Source organism: Halichoerus grypus, chromosome 5 (genome assembly GCF_964656455.1).
Source record: "Halichoerus grypus chromosome 5, mHalGry1.hap1.1, whole genome shotgun sequence".
NCBI lineage: Eukaryota > Metazoa > Chordata > Mammalia > Carnivora > Phocidae > Halichoerus > Halichoerus grypus.
Window position 1 is genome coordinate 64,996,568 of NC_135716.1, and position 18,890 is coordinate 65,015,457.

General features: G+C 40.7%; 1 long non-coding RNA gene and 1 pseudogene across 1 annotated transcript in view; both read left to right on the forward strand.

Annotated features, from left to right (window-relative positions):
* The window catches only part of LOC118534288 (uncharacterized), a 56,961-nt gene extending 39,975 nt beyond the window's left edge, over positions 1-16,986 (forward strand). Inside the window, exons 3-4 of the long non-coding RNA XR_013447861.1 lie at positions 14,100-14,182; positions 16,201-16,986. This is a non-coding gene — a long non-coding RNA (uncharacterized LOC118534288). The remainder of the gene's footprint in view (positions 1-14,099; positions 14,183-16,200) is intronic.
* On the forward strand, positions 12,191-13,475 carry LOC118534287 (RWD domain-containing protein 1 pseudogene; annotated as a pseudogene).
* Positions 16,987-18,890: the final 1,904 nt, after the last annotated feature.

Consider the following 18,890-nt stretch of genomic DNA (forward strand, 5'->3'; position numbering starts at 1 on the left):
GAAATGACATATCTGATAAAAGATTAGTATCCAAAATTTATGAAGAACTTATCAAACTCAACACCCAAAAAATAAATACCCCAGTTAAGAAATGGGCAGAAGACATGAATAGACACTTTTCCAAAGAAAACAACCAGATGGCTAACAGACACATGAAAAGATGCTCAACATCATTCATCGTCAGGGAAATACACATCAAAATCACGATGAGATACCACCTTACACCTGTCAGAATGGCTAAAATTAACAACACAAGGAACAATAGGTGTTGGTGAAGATGTGGAGAAAGGAGAACCTTCTTGCACTGTTGGTGGGAATGCAAACTGATGCAGCCACTCTGGAGAACAGTTTGAAGGTTCCTCAAAAAGTTAAGAATAGAACTACCCTATGATCCAGCAATTGCCCTACTAGGTATTTACCCAAAGGATACAAAAATACAGATTCGATGCACCCCGATGTTTATAGCAGCATTATCAACAATAGCCAAACTATTGAGTGAGCCCAAATGTCCAACAACTGATGAATGGATAAAGAAGTGGTATATATACACACACACACACAATGGGATATTACTCAACCATCAAAAAGAGTGAAATCTTGACATTTACAATGACGTGGATGGAGCTGGAGTGTATTATGCTAAGTGAAATAAGTCAGTCAGAGAAAGACAAATACCATATGATCTCATTCATATGTGGAACTTAAGAAAGAAAACATATGAACATATGGGAAGGGAGAAAAGAAAAAAAGGAGAGAGGGAAACAAGCCATAAGAGATTCTTAATGATAGAGAGCAAACTGAGGGTTGATGGGGGATGGGCTACATGAGTGATCGGTATTAAGGAGGGCACTTACTTTGATGAGCACTGGGTGTTGTATGTAAGTGATGAATCACTGAATTCTACTCCAAAACCAATATTGCACAGTATGTTAACTAACTAAAATTTAAATTAAAAATCAAACAACTTTGTTCCTTAGGGGGAAATTTTCTTTTTTAAGTTATACTGGTGATGGAAGAGAAACCCAAGACAAAAGATGTGGCTCTTAAAAGTTTTTGATGAATAAAATAGAAGGATGTTTCATTTAATGGAGTCTCTCGTGCTGACAGGAATGAATATGCCATCAAATTCAATATTTCATCTGTTAATTTAAAACACATAATGAAGTGTCTACTTCTCTACTATATTTTCAACTTTGGAAGATCTCCACATTTTTCTATTGTGAATGACAAGGGTCTACTAAAATGATATATCTAAAATTAAAAATGAGATAATGTATGAACACTATTATTTCACTAGAATGCAGGTTCTTGAGGACATGAACCATAGTATTTTTGTCTTTGTGTCACTAGTACATAGCATACTGCCTGACACATATTAGTGTAAAATTTTCTTATTGAAAATGACAGAAATCCAGTTCAAATAACCATAAGGAAAAGTGGAAATTTCTTGCCTCTCTGTATCCAAGACAGTGTGATAAAACTGTGGGGAGAGCAGTTGGATCAAAGGAATAGCTGGAAGTACTCCACTGATCTACCAGGAATACATCTTTCATTTCTTTTCTCTTTGAAAGATGATTACACTCATCTTCCGAGTCTTGCATCTTACGACTTCCAATATGTCTTTTACCAAGCCCAACAATCTTGGATTTTATTTGTCAATCTTAGGTCAGGTGACAATCTCTGGAGCAATTAAATATGAGTTGAAGTTGAGGAGTTTGATAATTGGTCCCTCCAGGTTCATGCTTCCACTCACAAACCAATCCACCACGCCCAGGGGGTCATGTAAAAGCGTAGTAGGGTTCCAAGATAGTCACAAGGAAGAGACATAAGTTATAAGACGAGAAGCTTTGGAAGTGGTTTCCTGAGCAGACAGTCCTACAAATTTCTAATAATCTCAGTATTTGGCAAAAACTTGCTTAACAAGTATCTGTTACTTCATATCACAGTCCATAAGTATACTCTAAATGTCATAGTTTTGTCAAGGGCCGTTAATACCTTAGCCATGGTTGTACCATCAGACAAGACATTATCACAACTGCCCCATAACTAGCTCCCTCCACCACAGGAACTACTACTGCTTAGGCTTCTAATCTCCATCTCACAGCTCTGCCTCTAAGGCTAGGAAGTCCGCAAGCTACAGTAAAAGGTGAGGCATTTGGGATTCCTCTCTGATATGCCAGCAAGGAAAAACTGAATCCCTGATACCATCAGAATGTGGGTGACCCATTAGGTATAAAAATAAATTCTGGAAATTATGACCCATTATTGGCATAGAAATACCACTGCCATGCAGGTGAGGACTGTAAACTATAGTTAGATTCTGCTATTTTAGCAACAAACTACTCAACTGCCACTTATTCAAGAAGCATTCATTAAGCTTCTGCTAACCCTGATCTTTGGAAAGGATTCCCTCACGCACCCCTCTCTGTGATCATTGGCTCTATCTTCCAGAAACATTTATTTAGGAAACATTTATTCAAGAAACATTTATTGAGCATCTGCCAAGCCCCCAAGAACGAACTATACATAAATCATTTTATTTTATTTTATTTTATTTTAAGATTTTATTTATTTGTTTGACAGAGAGACACAGCGAGAGAGGGAACACAAGCAGGGGGAGTGGGAGAGGGAGAAGCAAACTCCCCACTGAGCAGGGAGCCCGATGTGGGGCTCAATCCCAGGACCCCGGGGTCATGACCTGAGCCGAAGGCAGACACTTACCTACTGAGCCACCCAGGTGTCCCCACATAAATCATTTTAATACAAAGTAATAATCTTTTTTTAAAAAAAGTGATAAGCTTAATGATAGATGTGCAAGGTTTTGGGATGGGTCAAATAGGAATATTTAATCATCGATGCAGTCAGCACAGAATTCTCTGAAATGGCACTTGAAGTAAGTTTTAAATAGTAGGAGTTAACCAGGCAAAAAGGACGAGTGGGGGGATTGTAAGAAAGTATGAATAAAGAGAAGCATCATGGTATGAGGATGAAACTCAAAATACTTTGGTGTTCCTGAAACGTAAATCATAAGAAAGTGACAAGAAATGGGACTGCAAAAGAAAATAGGAGTTGTATCATGAAGAGCCTGGGATACCATGCTAAGGGAGCTTAAGTTTTATCTTAAACGGAATGGGAGCCTACTGAACTGTTCAGTAGAAGGTCTGATCAGTCTGGTTGATGTGTGGAGGATAGATACAGCATGTCCTAATGATGACCTACACCAGGTTTGATTTGTTTTACTCCAACACATAGTGTCATGGCCTTGGTGAGTGCAGTATCTGTAAAAGTTTATGTTCTGGGCAATTGTCCAGTAACCAGTGTACTTAAATGTAATTCCAAATTTTATTCCTTAAATAATTCCAAAGAGAATCTAATTGGTTACCCATAACTTCTCATTCCCTTTGTTCTTCAATATCTCTACCATCCCTCTGCTGCTCAAATATTTTTTCTTTATGCCTTAATATCATCTTTCCACTAGAATTTGGAAAAGTATGGTAGACATTTAGTCATTTAGAATCTGAAATCTTACTGGATAAACGTAAAGGCCTCCAACTCAGGGACAAAGAATGTACTTCAATTCTGTGTTGCATTATCCTCCTTGAGCACATCTGAAGTGAGTGTTGGAGAATATGCTTTTGTTGGGGACTAGCCTCCTGCCGATCAAAAAGTGGGGACCTACGGGTCTTTTTTAAGCCTTGAAAGTCATAGACTTTTAAAGTTCTGGCTCATAGTTTTCCAGTGGTAAAATTTAAAACTTAGTAGGAGATGTAGAAATAGAGAAAGAGAGAGATATATCTTTTATCCAATTAAAAGATTTTATTTAATCCATTCAGAGGTTTCCATGTTTGTGCCTTGATATGATAGTTATAGTAAGGCTGAGTGTGAATCTTCCCTGTCTGTCAAATGCGTTTCCTAATTTTATCTTTTATGTTTGGCATTGATAAGCCTCTGCCATAAAAGTCTCCAAAGTTTGGACAATCTTTATTTCTTTTTATTTTTACTTTCAAATCAAGCAATTCTCTTCAGAGCTGATTTTTTTCTTGTAATACCTTAATAAATATAGTCAACAGCAAATAACACATGCTACTAACATTTTGTCATCCAGCCTCTTTCCCTAAAACTGTAAGTGCATTACATACAACCTTCTAAGTGTTAGAAAAGTGAGAGATTTACCAAATGTTTTGCCATTACATAAAATGAATTACTATCGTTCTAATGGATAATAATTTCCTTGCTACCTATTCTTGGGCCCTGAGCTAATACCACATATTTCTGTATATTGTTACATCAGTGCTATACACCTTTTACCGATTTTCACGTCAGTCAGGATAGGCTAAGTTATGCTGTAACAGACAACCCTCAAGTCTCAGGGACTGAAAACAGCAAAGGCTTCCTTCTCACTCTTGCCTGCATATCCATTGCGCATCAGTGTGGCCTTTGTTCTGTCACCCTCCCTAGAAAGCTAGGTGAACAGAGGCCTCATCGCTGTGATTCCATGATGTCTGAAGCCTGTGCCATCCAACATAGTGATCACTGGCCATATCTATCTCCTGAGTCCTTGAACTGTATCTAGTCCAAATTGGGATTCAGTGTAAAATACATACCCAATTCAAAGACTTAATATAAAAAAAGGAATGCAAAATATTTCAAGAGTGATTTTTAATATTGATTACCTGTAGAAATGATAGTTTTGATATATTGAGTTAAACAACATTACCACTAAAATTAATTTTACCTTTTTCTTTTTACTTTTTTAATGTGACTACTAAAAAATTTAAATTTTCATAGATGGTTGGTATCGTATTTCTATCAGATGGTGCTGGCCTTGTCAGAAAAAAGGAAACATGCCAAAGTGCACACTGGTTCTTAAAGTTTCTACCTAGGAGTACCACATATAACTTCTGCTCGTGTTTCTTTGTCCAAAACAAGTCACATGGTCATACCTGACTTTTTTAGGAAAGAGGAAGTATAACTGAACCATATGCACTCAGGAGACCCAGAAGGTTTTAGTCTACAGCACTACTGACACACACGACTTCTTTCCTCAAACAATTTCACTAATGCTATCTGTGTGGCAGACTTAATATTAAATGTCAGTGAAGGCTGGAACCTCATCAGTTTATCATTCCCAACCCTTGCCTTCCTCTTTACACCCCCTGGCCGAATGCAGGTTTCCCAAGAAACTCTGACTGATGAGGTAATGTGAAGCAGATGTTCCTAGGACAGGAAGGAGAAACACTTTTAAGAATCAACTTGCAGGGCGCCTGGGTGGCTCAGTCAGTTAAGTGTCTGCCTTCGGCTCAGGTCATGATCCCAGGTCCTGGGATCGAGTCCCACATTGGGCTCCCCTCTTGGCAGGAAGCCTGCTTCTCCCTCTCCCACTCCCCCTGCTTGTGTTCCTTCTCTCTCTGTCAAATAAATAAATAAAATCTTTAAAAAAAAAAAAAAAAGAATCAACTTGCAACCCCACTTAGGAGCAGTGACATACACCTCAATTACTGCTGACCACCAGGGAAAAGATGCAGGAGGGGGACTTTTTTGGTGGGGAGCAGTCAGAGATGGAGTAGTTACCGGCGAGCCAAATGTCATGCAGTGTATAAGTAAGGATGTACCCACCACAGCAGCCAGGTATTTAAAGCAATGAAACAAAAAGCAGTGTGCGTGTGTGCATTATATGTCAGCAGAGGAACTGTGGGGGTGGTGGCTGCGCATAAAGACAGGCAGGAAGCTGGGCTGGGAGAGCAAAGAACATGCAGAAGTTGTGGATCTGGGTTGCACAGCAGGCCTGTGACCTGACAGGGAGCCAGGGGCCCCGAGGCATGTACAAATCAAGCATCAGAGCAACGTTGTGAATCAGACCACCAGTCTGAGCTGCACAGCTGTGATCAGTCAGGCAGAATAGTGGGGTAAGGGGGAAGAACCAGTTGGGAAGGTAAGAAACAAGTGGTCCTTAAGCACTACAGAGAAAGGCCAGGAAAGTGACCTGAACAGTCCACCGGAAGGAAAAGGGCAGGGCAAAATGAACAAAAGGAGGGGTGCAAAACTCTAAAAGGAAACCTCAATGTTGCGAGTAATCTACAGCCACAACGAGGACACTTCCTGTTTGCTTTTTTTCTGGTACAGGAATTAGTTCCCGGCTTAGTGTGGAAGCTATTGGTGAGAGAAGGTGAGAGGATGAATCTGCCAGAAGTAGGGAGTATTCACAGAGAGATCAGAGAATATCTTGACCATTTCACATTAAAAAAGCACGTAATTACACAATGAGGTCTTTGAAGCTCACACACCACCCAGAAAGATATGTGATGTCTTACAGGTGCATGTTGGCTTCATGACCCATTTTTAATGGGGCACATGCTCATCCAGAAATGGTTGTGGTTGGCCCAGAGCCAGTCAAATTATCTTGTTCCAGCCTTCCATGTGATCTGTGCTACACACAGATAAACTGACTACCAAGGCAAAGCAGAGCAGTCTGGAAGCATGATTCACCCCAAGGCTAACAGCAGTAGAGCAAATTATCCCCCAAGACTTGGCTAGCAGGGTAATCTCCTTCCTGAGATCTTACACTATAGTTTTGTTTGTTGGTTAAGTTGCTTGGCTGGGTGGTGATGATAATGTTCTTTGGGGTTTTGTCTTTCCTTCCTTTTCTCTTAGCATGAAGATCATTTATTTACCTAAGTAGTGGGGGTAGGAAACTCATCTGAAAGTGGAAGATAGAGGTGTGGGGACGGGCTGAAGGCCTGGGCTTTCTGAGAGGACAACCCGAGTTGGCTCACTTTGTACAGAGGCCATTGGGCTTCTTAGTGAGAAGAAGGGTACTACATCTTGCTTATGAAGCCTGAAGAGGGAAGGACCAGGACTTCTGGAGAACACTTGAGCGGAGGGCCCTCTGCCCTCCTATTTCCCTACCACGCACTCCCCTGGGGACCTCATTCATTCCCATGACTTTACATGCCCTCTGTATGTTGACAACCTCCAAGTCCCTGCCTCCAGATCAGACCTGCTGCTTCCGGGAGCCTCAGTTCTCATCCTGTACCATTCTCCCTCTTGCTCATTACCCATCAACTGCCCTGATTTTCTTTCCTTTTCTTTAACAAACTGACCTCCAGGGAATTTGCATATGCTGTTTTTTTCTGGCTGTAACACTCTCCCTTCAACTGCTTGCGTGATCACTGCTCTCTCTCGCTCGCTCTCTCTCTCAGTCGTACTTCATGCCACCTCCTCAGAAAGGCCTTTCCTGAATGGTCACCCTCCCCTATTATTCTGTCTTGGCCTCTTGCTCATTTCATTCAAAGTACTTTTCACAGTTTGTAATAATGTCTTAATTCAATGATTTTGTTTGTTTGAACCACTACCACCTAGTCTGTGCCTTACATATAGAGGGTACTCAATATATTTTACTGTTATTGTTTGTTCCATCTGTCTTACACCTGAATTCCGCCAGCATAGTTGCCTGACAGTCACCTGGTTGTCCAGAGTGTGTCTGTCCAGTAGACTGGGGGGTATGGCTGCTGTAAGGGTCACCAAGAAAATATCCAGAAATTGTGCTGGACTGAAGGGGTTAACATGTCCGACAAAACTGCCCCATTACATAAGTGGGAATATTTTCCAGTCTGTGGTTTAAGACCTCACCCATCAGCAATTCACTCATCATGTGTAAGCAGGAGAAATCCCCTGCATGTGCTTTAGATCTTGCTCAATGCACATCCAATCACTGCATGAGGACTCTCCTCTGAGAACACAGCAGGCTATACCTAAATTCTAGAGGTCTACAGGAAGCTTGGTAAGGTAGGCAAAGAGTTCCCAGGGTGTCCTTTGTTGCTGGTTGGGGACACACTGGTACAGCCTGAGTCAGAGTAAATAGCTCTCCTTCACTGTAAGTAGACTTCACGAATGTCTAGGTCCCATGCATCAGGTTGGAAGAATTGTTAAGACCCACCTTCTTAGAGGGGCAACTTGAAGGAAGAGGATCCAAAGCATCAAGGGGAGCTGAAGAAACATGGCCTAGGGCAGGTGAGAGTGTGTGCAAAGTGAAGTAAAACCGTATTAGGAAGAGAGGCCCACTCAACAAAGAGTTAGGAGAGACCAGAATATGAGTCAAGTAGAAATGATAAACGAGAACCAACTTTGGAAGGCACAGGTGGTCAGGCTGGGAAGTTCCTCCTAGAGCTGCCCCCACATCCCAGGGCAGTAGACCTGCTTTTGTACCTCCAGCCTGGTAGGGTGCCAGAAATTCCACCTGCTCTGCTCTACTTAAGAACTGTGTGCCTGAATGGCCATAAAATTCCCCTGCAGTTTTAAGAATTTAAGAAGTTGCATCAGATGCTGGCAAGGCACTCAGACAGAAACATAGGTCAGGAGGGAAAGGGGGGAGGCAAGATGTGACAAGACAGGGTGTACTGTGGAATGGCTACTTGAGTACCAGGTGTGGAGTGTCTGCCCCCAGGGCCAGTAACTTAATCCTTGTCTTTACCAAATGACTCATTTAAGTTCATCCCACAGCACTGTAGTGGAAAGGTATGGAGATCACAAGTTTCTAGGGAGCTCTGCTTTTATCTCATGTTGGGTACCCCAGGTGTTTATATTAATGCCCAGGAGCTTAGGCATTTATAAAGAAAAAAACTATATTTATCTGTACACCTCAGTTACAGGGACCAAAAGGCAAAAATGCAATTTATTCCCTCAGAAAACTTTAAGGTTTAAGGGTAGAAAACTACAGGCATGAATGAATTCAGCAGCTTGAGCCTCCTCACCAAAAGCCAGCCTCCCTTTCCCTTTCCCTTGGATCTGGCTTCATTCTCAGACTGACTCCATGTCCAAGCTTACTTCATTTCTCTTCTTAAGAGAAAAAAAAAAGAGCTTTTATTCCTCAGTAATTCCAACAAAGTTCTCAAGACCAGCTCTGTTTGGACTAACTTAGTCATACGGCTATCTCCAAACTAATCATTATGACTAAGGGTATGGAATACACTGGTTGGCCAAGACCTGGACAGTATAGGAAGGAAGTTTAGTTTTATGTGAATCACATGAGGGTAGGAGACGAGTAATTTCCCCCCCAAAATTAAAATATTATTAACTATAGTAGAAGGACGAACAAAGGCTGGAAAAAGAAATACAAGGTAACAGGGACTGGGATAAAAAAGGGTGGGAGTACATGGAGCCAAAATAGAGACATAAGCAGGAGAGTCATGACATTGAGCTGAGTGAAATTGGAATGTAAATTGAATGCAAGGGGCAAGGAGAGGACCCAAAGTACAATATGCAGAAGGGTTGGTAACTGGGATTATTAAGGGCATGGATCTATGAGTAAGGCTTCGCTGGGATTCACCAGAAAACAGAGCCTAAGGCAACACTTAATTGCTACTGCTTCATTGGGCGATGCAATCCCCAGGCAGCAAAAGTGAGGGAGAAAGGAAGTGACGCTAGGAGTAAAAACAAGAGGTGTCACTCCTTTGAGAAGAGGCACAGAGAGCCTCTTCTATAAAGGGAACATCTCCTGTCTACTGTACTAGAACACCATACCTCAGAACAGTCCATTGTAGGGAGAGAGACAGAGAAGTTTATCTGCCATTAAAGTCTGCCCCACCGAGTAAACTCCCCCAAACTTCTGTGACGTTGCCTGGCCCACTCAGTCTGTGAAGCCAGATTTTTCTAAGCTGTGGCATGGTGTTTCGTCCATGTGCGTGTGAGGAGGTCGTGGGAGGCGGCACAGATTCTGGACATTGGCCTCAGGCTGTAGAACAGTATAGACTGAGTAGAACTCAGGCGAGGAGCTGACAGCTGCAGAAACAGCTGAAGAAAAGCAAGTGGCAGAGGGCCCAGGAGCTGTGTGAGGCCAAGAGAATGTGAGGGGGCACATAAAATGGTTCATATTTTCAATTAGGAATTTTTTTTTAACAGCTACTAGCTCTGTGCTTGGCACATTGTAGGTCCTCGATAAATGTAGATAAATGAGGAACTGAATGAGTGCAAGACATTATGTTCGGTGCTTGGGATATAATAGCAAGGAAAGCATAGATTTCAGGCAGATAAATTCATTTAAAAAGGTCAGGGATCAATTTGTTCATTTTGGAGGGAGCTCAGCTGGGCTGAGGACAGGCTAGAGTTTTTAAAGATGTAGTCCTCGCTTGGGTTCCAAACTGTAATCACTGAAACATTTCCACATAATAGAATTTGGGGAATTGCCTGAAGGTCTCCGTATTATATATATATATTTTTAAATTTTCTATTACTATCTTTTGACATCTTAAAAAACCTTTCTAGCGTTGGTTGGGGTGGGGAGAGATTGCTCTTCCCTGACCTAGACAATTCTTAGAGAGGGCCGGGAGTATGTCCTTCATATGCAAACTAACCAATCTAGAGTCAGACCTCATCTATTTAGCCTGGCCCCTCAGGAGACAATATTCCTTTGTCTTGCTCATCCCAGGGCCAGGTATCATGATGGCAACTAAGGGCCATCCTTGTAGCCCAAAGCCCATGAAAAATATTCAAACTAGCCAATCCTAAACTGTTTACTCTGTTCTGCCTTACCTTTCTTGGGGAAACCCCAACAAAGATTCTGGCCTAAACCTCTTTGCTCCTATCTTCTGCCTTCTCACCACCCTGGTACCCTTGTGGCCCTGCGTGGCATGCTGTGCCTCCTGTCTCTAGGATCTTTGAGTATAATAAACTGTTTTTTCCTGAGGGTTTCCCATGTCTCCTCTTGTGGCTGTACCTGACGGACCATCTTAGAAAAGAATATAAAACAAACACCAACTTATGTGCAAGACATTATATAATAAATACATATGTTGTATCTATACATATAACATATATATCCATATGGATATATACATACAAAGTATATATTGATCTGATATTGCAGATGGCATATCACTCATAATTTTTTGAGATGTAATTATTAAAATGTTTAACAACAACCACTCCTGTAATAAATTATGACTAACAATCGTGTAACATTTACATGGCCCAAATCCTGTCCTGAGAGCTTTGCCAATGTTACCTCACTTAATTTTCACAACTGTTTTATGAGCTAGTTAGTGCATAGCCCACCAGGAGATCTTCTTAGGCTCAATCAAATGCTCAGACCAAGTGACCATGAGCCACCAGCCTATTCAGAAGGATATAGGAGATGAACCAAAGCTTGCCAGCCACTTCAGACATTTCTTTCTTCAGTGGCAATTCTTGAAGTAGACCAATAGCTCTGGGGCAGGAAAAAGACCCACATGGGGTGAGTGCAGGATCCATCTGGCTCAGAAGCTTCATTCTCCACAATTTTCAGAAAAATCGAACGGAAAGTACAGAGAGTTCCCATATACCCCCTCATCCCTCTATCCACACACAGTCTCCCTTACTATTAAAAACTTATATTAGTGTGGTACAGTTGTACTTGATGAACCACGGTCGATACCTTATTATTGACTTAAGTCCATAACTTATACTAGGGTTTACTCTTGGTTTTGTACATTCTGTGGATTTTGACAGAGGCATAATGTCACATATCCACCTTCACGGTGTCATACAGAATAGTTTCGCTGTCTTAAAAACTCCATGTACTCCACCTATTCATTCTCCTTCCCTCCTCCAGACCCCTAACAACCACTAATCTTTTTACTCTCTCCAAAGATTTGCCTTTTCTAGAATGTCATATAGTTGACATTGAGTATGTAGCCTTTCAATCTGGCTTCCTTCACTTAGCAATATGCCTTTAACATCCCTCCATGTCCTTTCCCAGTTTGTTAGCTCATTCCTTTTTATTTCTGAATAATACTCCAGAATATGGATGTGCCACAGTTTGTTTATCCATTCACCTATTGAAGGACATCTTGGTTGCTTCCAAGTTTCGGCAATTTTGAATAAAGCTGCTGTAAGCACTCATGCATAGATTTTCATATGGACATAAGTTTTCAATTCATCTGGGTAAATACCAAACAGCACAATTGCTGGGTCATATATTAATATCTCCTGTAGGATGTTGATGTTATAGCTACAAGGATCCTGCCAGGTACAAGCCTAGTTTTAAGGGTCACCATACTCATGGAAGCCCAAAGCCTAATATTCCCATCGGTATTTATCGTTCTTTTCTAATTCCTCCCAGTCCAGATGCAATGTACCACTCAGGACTCATTTTTACCATAAAAAACAATGTCTAGTAACATAGTTGGCATTTCTACTTTTTCCAGGTCACTAGGAGAACAGAGCTGGATAGTCAACTAATGGCTAAGTCTCACAGAGGAATAATAGGCTTGTTAGACCCTTGGTTCTCAGAGAGCTACTTTCATTTCCTCCATTTTTCAAATGAAGAAACTGAGGCACAAAGGGTCAAATAACTTACTCAGTATCACAGAGCTAGTAAAAAGTTGAGTTAAGGATCAGACCCAGGCATGTGGCTCCAGAATCTTTCCTCATAAATGCTACATTAGGAACTAGAGAGAAGGCGTAGGCCCGTATGGGGCTGTTGTTCAGCAGGCCCAGCCTGGCTTTGGGCCCCGAGCCTCCCAGCCGGGGACTCTACACCTGCACCCGTCCGGCTGCTGCCAGCTCTCCCGGCTCGGCCGCAATCCCAGCTGCAACGTGCCGCCTGGGTGGCTGGGCGGTCCATGGGCAGCAGCGAGGGCCACGATGACAGATTACGGCGAGGAGCTGTGCAACGAGCTGGAGGCTCTGGAGTCCATCTACCCCAACTCCTTCACAGTATTATCAGAAAAATCCACCCAGTTTCACCATTACTGTGACATCTGAGGCTGGAGAAAATGATGAAACTGTCCAGACTACCCTCAAGTTTACATACAGTGAAAAACACCCAGATGAAGCTCCTCTTTATGAAATATTCTCCCAGGAAAATCTAGAAGATAATGATGTCTCCGACATTTTTAAAACTATTAGCATTACAGGCAGAAGAAAACCTTGGTATGGTGATGATCTTTACTTTAGTGACAGCTGTGCAAGAAAAACTAAATGAAATAGTGGATCAAATAAAAACTAGAAGAGAAGAAGAAAAGAAACAAAAAAAAAGAGGCAGAGGAAGCTGAAAAGCATTCATGGCATTCCTGTTACAATTGAGAATTTCTTAAGTTGGAAGGCCAAGTTTGATGCAGAACTCTTGGAAATTAAAAAGAAACAAATGAAAGAAGAAGAACAAGCAGGAAAAAATAAATTAAGTGGGAAACAGCTCTTTGAAACAGATCATAAGTCTTGACACATCTGATATCCGGTTTTTGGAAGATGCTGGAAACAGTGTGGAGGTAGATGAATCTCTGTTCCAAGAAATGGATGACTTGGATGAGGAGGAGGATCCAGACAATAATCCTGCTGACCCAGAGAGTGATCTGACCGACGAATGGACTATCCGCATCTGCAGAGAGGTGTGACTGCCACAGCATGTGTGGCTGTGCTGACGTGTTGATTTTTCTTTCTTTTTTTCTAAGAAAAAATAATTTCCAGGAGAATATTCTTCTGATGGCTTTCATCATTGAACTTAATAAACTAACCTTAAAGTTTCAAATATACAAAATAAATAAAAAAATAAATGCTACATTATACCGCCTCAAGCATTATTTGCTTTTTTTATTTAATAAACAGAGGTAATGTTTATGTAAATAAGTCATGAGTTATTATTTCTGGAGTATTAGATTATAAGCCTGTGACCACCCAACTTCTGTAATGCTGATTTTATCTAAGGGCCTCTCTATTTCTGGACTTTGGGGGAAATTTTTTCAAAGCCTCTAATTTCCAAGGGGTGGGGAAGTCCCCAGGATTTCTGGGGACTCTCATCAACTTAAGGCCTCCAGCTCTTCTCTGACTCAGGCCCCTGCACCAGAGCTTACCGTCTCAACTTTAGTTACCACAAAAACCATGATGCAGAACTTGGCCATTTTGTTGGTTTTCAGAAGAAATCCAATCACCTCAAGCTTTTTGTGATTTTGTAAAATTTCCTGAGTGTGCATGAGATCACTGAGAAGAGTCACCTTGCTTAGTTCATGGTATTCCACCCAACATGGCATTTGTTGTCCTCCTTTTCCTGTCTCTCCTTTCTCCCTCAGCCCCCCCCCCCCCCCGCCAAATGCAAATAAATTTCTCTTTTTGTCTCTCTTCCTCCTCAGAAGACTTCAAACCATCTGAACCTATACCCTACAGGGAAGTAGTCACTCTTTACAGGTTTCTCAAGGCTTTATCCGTAAGAAAGGTGAGTCTCCCCCAAGGGGAACCTGTGTCATTTGTTATATGATATTTTTTCCATCTCATTATGTTGTGACAGAATTACCTGACCAGCAGCCTGTTCTAATAGGCCTTCAGTGACTATATTTGATAACAGTAATAGAATGACTAAAACATCACCAGAAATGTGTCACTAAAGATCTTTTAGCCTATTACATCCTTTTTTTTTTTCTACTTTTAACTTTCCATTCAGTATAGCCAACCAAACAGGAGAGACAGCAGTAGCAATTTCTTATTTCTCATGTAGCTGGGATTGTACTTTTCTCATAAACCTCAAGCTCTACAACCCAGGAACCATTATATCCAGTTGCTCTACTCTGTGTCATCAAATGTCCGTAAGTTTTAACTTAAAAAGGGCTCTATTTATAATGCCTGTCTTTGCTAATGATTAGCCAAAGCTGTGGTTGGCAAATTAACAACAAATTGAAACATTTCATCTCTCACTCTTGAACTAGTATTTTCAGATTTGCCATGTGATGTAATTTAGGTCAGAGCTATCAACTGAGATATTGTATTCACTAGGTTTTAGTTCACTTCAACTCTGCAAATCTTTTGGGAATGCCTGCTATTTGCAAGGCACCATGCCAGATGATGGGAGAGATATGAAGAGGAGTATAGCACTGGAAGGAAGCCTAGTAGGACAGATAAGACATGAACCTAGTAAATGCAACATAAGGTAGAACATAACTGCCAAAAGAAAAAGTTACAAATATCGTGCTATGAGATTTAAGAGGAAAGATCTATCACATCCAGTTGGAAAGACTGGGAGATGGCATTAGAGTTGGTCCCTGACAGCTAAGTATAAGTTTGAGAGTTCAGGATGATGGGGAGAGTATTCAAGATGAGAGGCCCACAGAAGCAAGAGTGGGGAAGTGAGAAAGTAAGGGGTAGAATCAGAGATCAGCAAAGTGCTCTTGTTTGGCAGGAGTACAAGACATTGAGAGAGAGGGACGCCTGGGTGGCTCAGTCGCTTGAGCGTCTGCCTTCAGCTCAGGTCATGATCCCAAGGTCCTGGGGTGGAGTCCTGCACTGGGCTCCTTGCTCAGCGGGGAGCCTGCTTCCCCCTGCTTGTGCTCTCGCTCTCTCTGACAAATAAATAAATAAAATCTTAAAAAAAAAAAAAAAGGATTCTGTCACTTAAAAAAAAAGACATTGAGAGAGGACTCTGGGTGAAAAAGCTGGAAAGGTATGACATTTGAAAATGCTGAAAGTCTGCCTTAAAATAGTAAAAATAATTGAGGGTGGAAAGCCTTCCAGTCTTGAAGTTATAAGCAATTTCACCTCTGGGATAGACACTGGAATTGTTGTCCTCCTTTTCCTGTCTCTTTGGGGCCAAAGTGCTAAATCAGGTTTTGTAAACATCACTTCAATGGGCCTTTTAATTGTGTAGGTATAAGGGCAAGTAAGTACTCACTGTTTTTCTAAAAGAAGGCCAAAACGCGTTGAAGTAACCCAAATGCAAATGCTTTGAACAGTCTATTTAGTAATGTAAATTGGGTGTATCTTAAGCTCAATTATGCTCCTGCAGAGTTATAATTTTTTCCTCAATCTAGATTTAGAATTTCTTATGTCTGAAAATTGCTGGTTGGTCTTGGGAGATGTGATGATTGATTCTTGCCCAAGCATTTGTTTACAGGAGATCAGGAATGAAAACCTGGCTGTAGTAGGGGTGTGAAGAACCATTCTTCTCTTCACTGCATGCTGGAGGAAAGGCTATAAAGGAATTGTATTTGGCTTGTGGTAATTCTTCCACGCTGCATTCTTGGTGGCCCACATGTGGTGTAATATAAAACTAGACAGTCTAACTTTAGTAAATGTGGTCTGGGAGGACTGGACCTGCTGCGCCATGGAGCCTGATTAATACTCAAAAGTAAGGTTCCCAGGTAAGGGAATGGATGTCCTTAGTACCTCTCATCCTGGGAAGTAAATCCTCCTATCCTAAATCAGGAAATGAGGACATTGAGGATAATGGTTTACTCTCTCCAGGCCTTGGTACCCTGCTGGTTCCGAACTCCCTACCATGGACAGTATGGGAGCATTTGTGATCGAGTGAACTGACCCTTCCATACGGAGATGGGAACCACTTTATTTAAAGACTCTGAGGTCATGTGTTAGCCTGTGGGCTCTAAGAGTAACAACTTTTAGTAGCAGTTTGACATCATTCTCTGTGTTATGTTTGTGTTACCCTTAAACATTGAATGAAGTTCTGTTGAAAAGCTACAGCCCAGCCTCAGGTGTGCTGTGAGGAATTAAGGAACAACCATTCAGAGTTTGGAGTGAGAGGCCATGGGGCTGCAGTGCACTTTCTCAGAGGCCTGAGTGGATCTGAGTGGTGGCTGTCAACAGAGAGAGAGCTGGGCCTTCTCTTGAAGTGTGTAGGAACAGAAGCGGCAGCCATGTGGAGGGCAGTTAAATCAGCCAGACAGACAGAACTGGAAGGACCGGCTCCAGATCACACATGAGGCAGTGCCCTGGGGAACTCTGAAAAACAACCTGGGGAAATAATGAGAGAAACCCAACTGGAGGACCTTCCGCAAACAACTAGCCTATACTCAAGAGTGTGAATTTCATAAAGGGCACAGAGAAGCTGAGAAACCATTCTAGAGAAAAGGAGACAGGAAACATGACAACCAAAGAAATGTGTAATCCTGGATTGACTCCTGGATCAAAGAAATAAATGCCATAGAAGATATTTAATTATTGGGAAAATTGGTGAAATTTGAAATGGGATGTATGTTGGATAATAATAATATATCACGGTTAGATTTCCTGAATTTAATTAGTGAATTGTGCTTATGTAAGAGAATGTTCTTGTCCTTAGGAGGTATTTAGGGATTTAGGAGATATGATCGGGTACTTAGAAGTGAAACGTCATGATACCTGCAACTTATTCTCAAGTGAATGAACCAAAAAATTTAATAGGAGTAATGTGTGTGTGTGTGTGTGTGTGTGTGTGTGTGTGCACATCTGTATGGATATAGAAAGGGAGAGAGGAAAAAGCCAATATGGCACTGAAGAGCAATAATTTCATGAGTGAGGACTCAATGCAAAATAATTTATTATCAAAAGTGTGACTTTATTTAGATGTATCAAATAGTAATTCTTAGTAAAGCCTGGACATACAGGTGACTTCATTTGGTAATCATATCTTGGTAAGGCTTGAGATATCATATCATCATATGTTTATAACACTTGGTGCTACATTCATAGGAACTTTAATAAACAAGCATAGCACATAATAATGTATCCCTTTTCCTTTTGGTGATTTAGAGATAGAGCTTTCTAATTGCTTCATTTTATGTTATGATGCAGAACAGGTATGCTGATTGGCATGCCTGGTTTACTTGGTACCCTGAAAACAAACCAACTTAATTCATTTTTGCATCTTTAGCTTCTAATAATGTCCTAATAATGGTGCTTAATGAATGAATTAACTAAATGAATTGAAAAGCTATATAAATAGCACTTAACGGAGGCAATGAACTTTATGAGATATACAGCATGGACAAAAAGGACAAACCTTCCTGATGAGGTCACCACCACACTTAGTTACTAACTAGTCAGATAAAAAGAAGTAAACACACACAGTGTTAGTAGCTTTTCACAAGGCACCCAGCAAAGTCTCCCATACCACTCCATGAGGTGTTTGGGAAAACTAGGCTAGGCCAGGTGATGGCACAGCTAGGTGGATTTGCATGTGGTTGATGGCTCTTACCAAAGAGTGATATAAACCTGAAGAGAAGCATATAGGGCCATATAGGGTTCAAAATTTTATGAACAAATTTAAAAAGACCTTTGATGCTAGTCTGACAAAATATGACTTCTCATTAGAAGAGATAAGTAATATGTTTCATGATGGATTCAGGACCCAAAAGGAGCTCTCTCCACAAACAAGAAAAACAGGTCTAGGATCCTTAAATTTTTTGCCTATGTGTAATCTTCAAAATAGTCATGATTGTTGTAGACTACATGGTCTGATTCATAGAAAAAACAATAAAGCTTAAGTATTCTAGTGCAGACCAAAAGCAAGGAAAATGTTAAGCTACCCATCTAACAGTATATTATGTTTTCCTTCTACAGAGAGATTGTGCTGTAAATCGTACAGTATGTCCCTATGTTATACTAAATATGCATGTGATATAGTAAGAATTTACCTCAATTTCTGGATGTCCCAGTTTTATTTTTATCATTTTGGTAAATAGCTGAAACTACCTTTTGGTGACAAAATATAAGCTTTATCTCTGAATTTTTTGATAAGCTTTTAAATTATACACAGATTTTTGCATTCAAAATTAAAAGTATTTCCCCTGAAACAGTTGATTACTCAAACTTTCCCTTTAGTGTTTAATTAAAATTGACATGGATGTTTGAATAGCATTGTGCCTTAAAAATTTATTTGGCTTCTGTTCTCATGGAGACTTATAAGTTATGTTGAGTTGAAAATATATGTTGTCTCAGGTGTTGTGCGCAACTGATGAGTTGTTGACCACTACATCTGAAACTAATGATGTACTATGTGTTGGCTAATTGAATTTAAATTTTAAAAAAAAGAAAACATATGTTGTCTCAATGAAGAATATAGCATTTACTTCAGTGGAGCAGATACCTCTACAATCTTTCTACTCTTGGAATCTCAATAACAACCTTTATAGATATGAAAAAGCCAAGTGAATCTA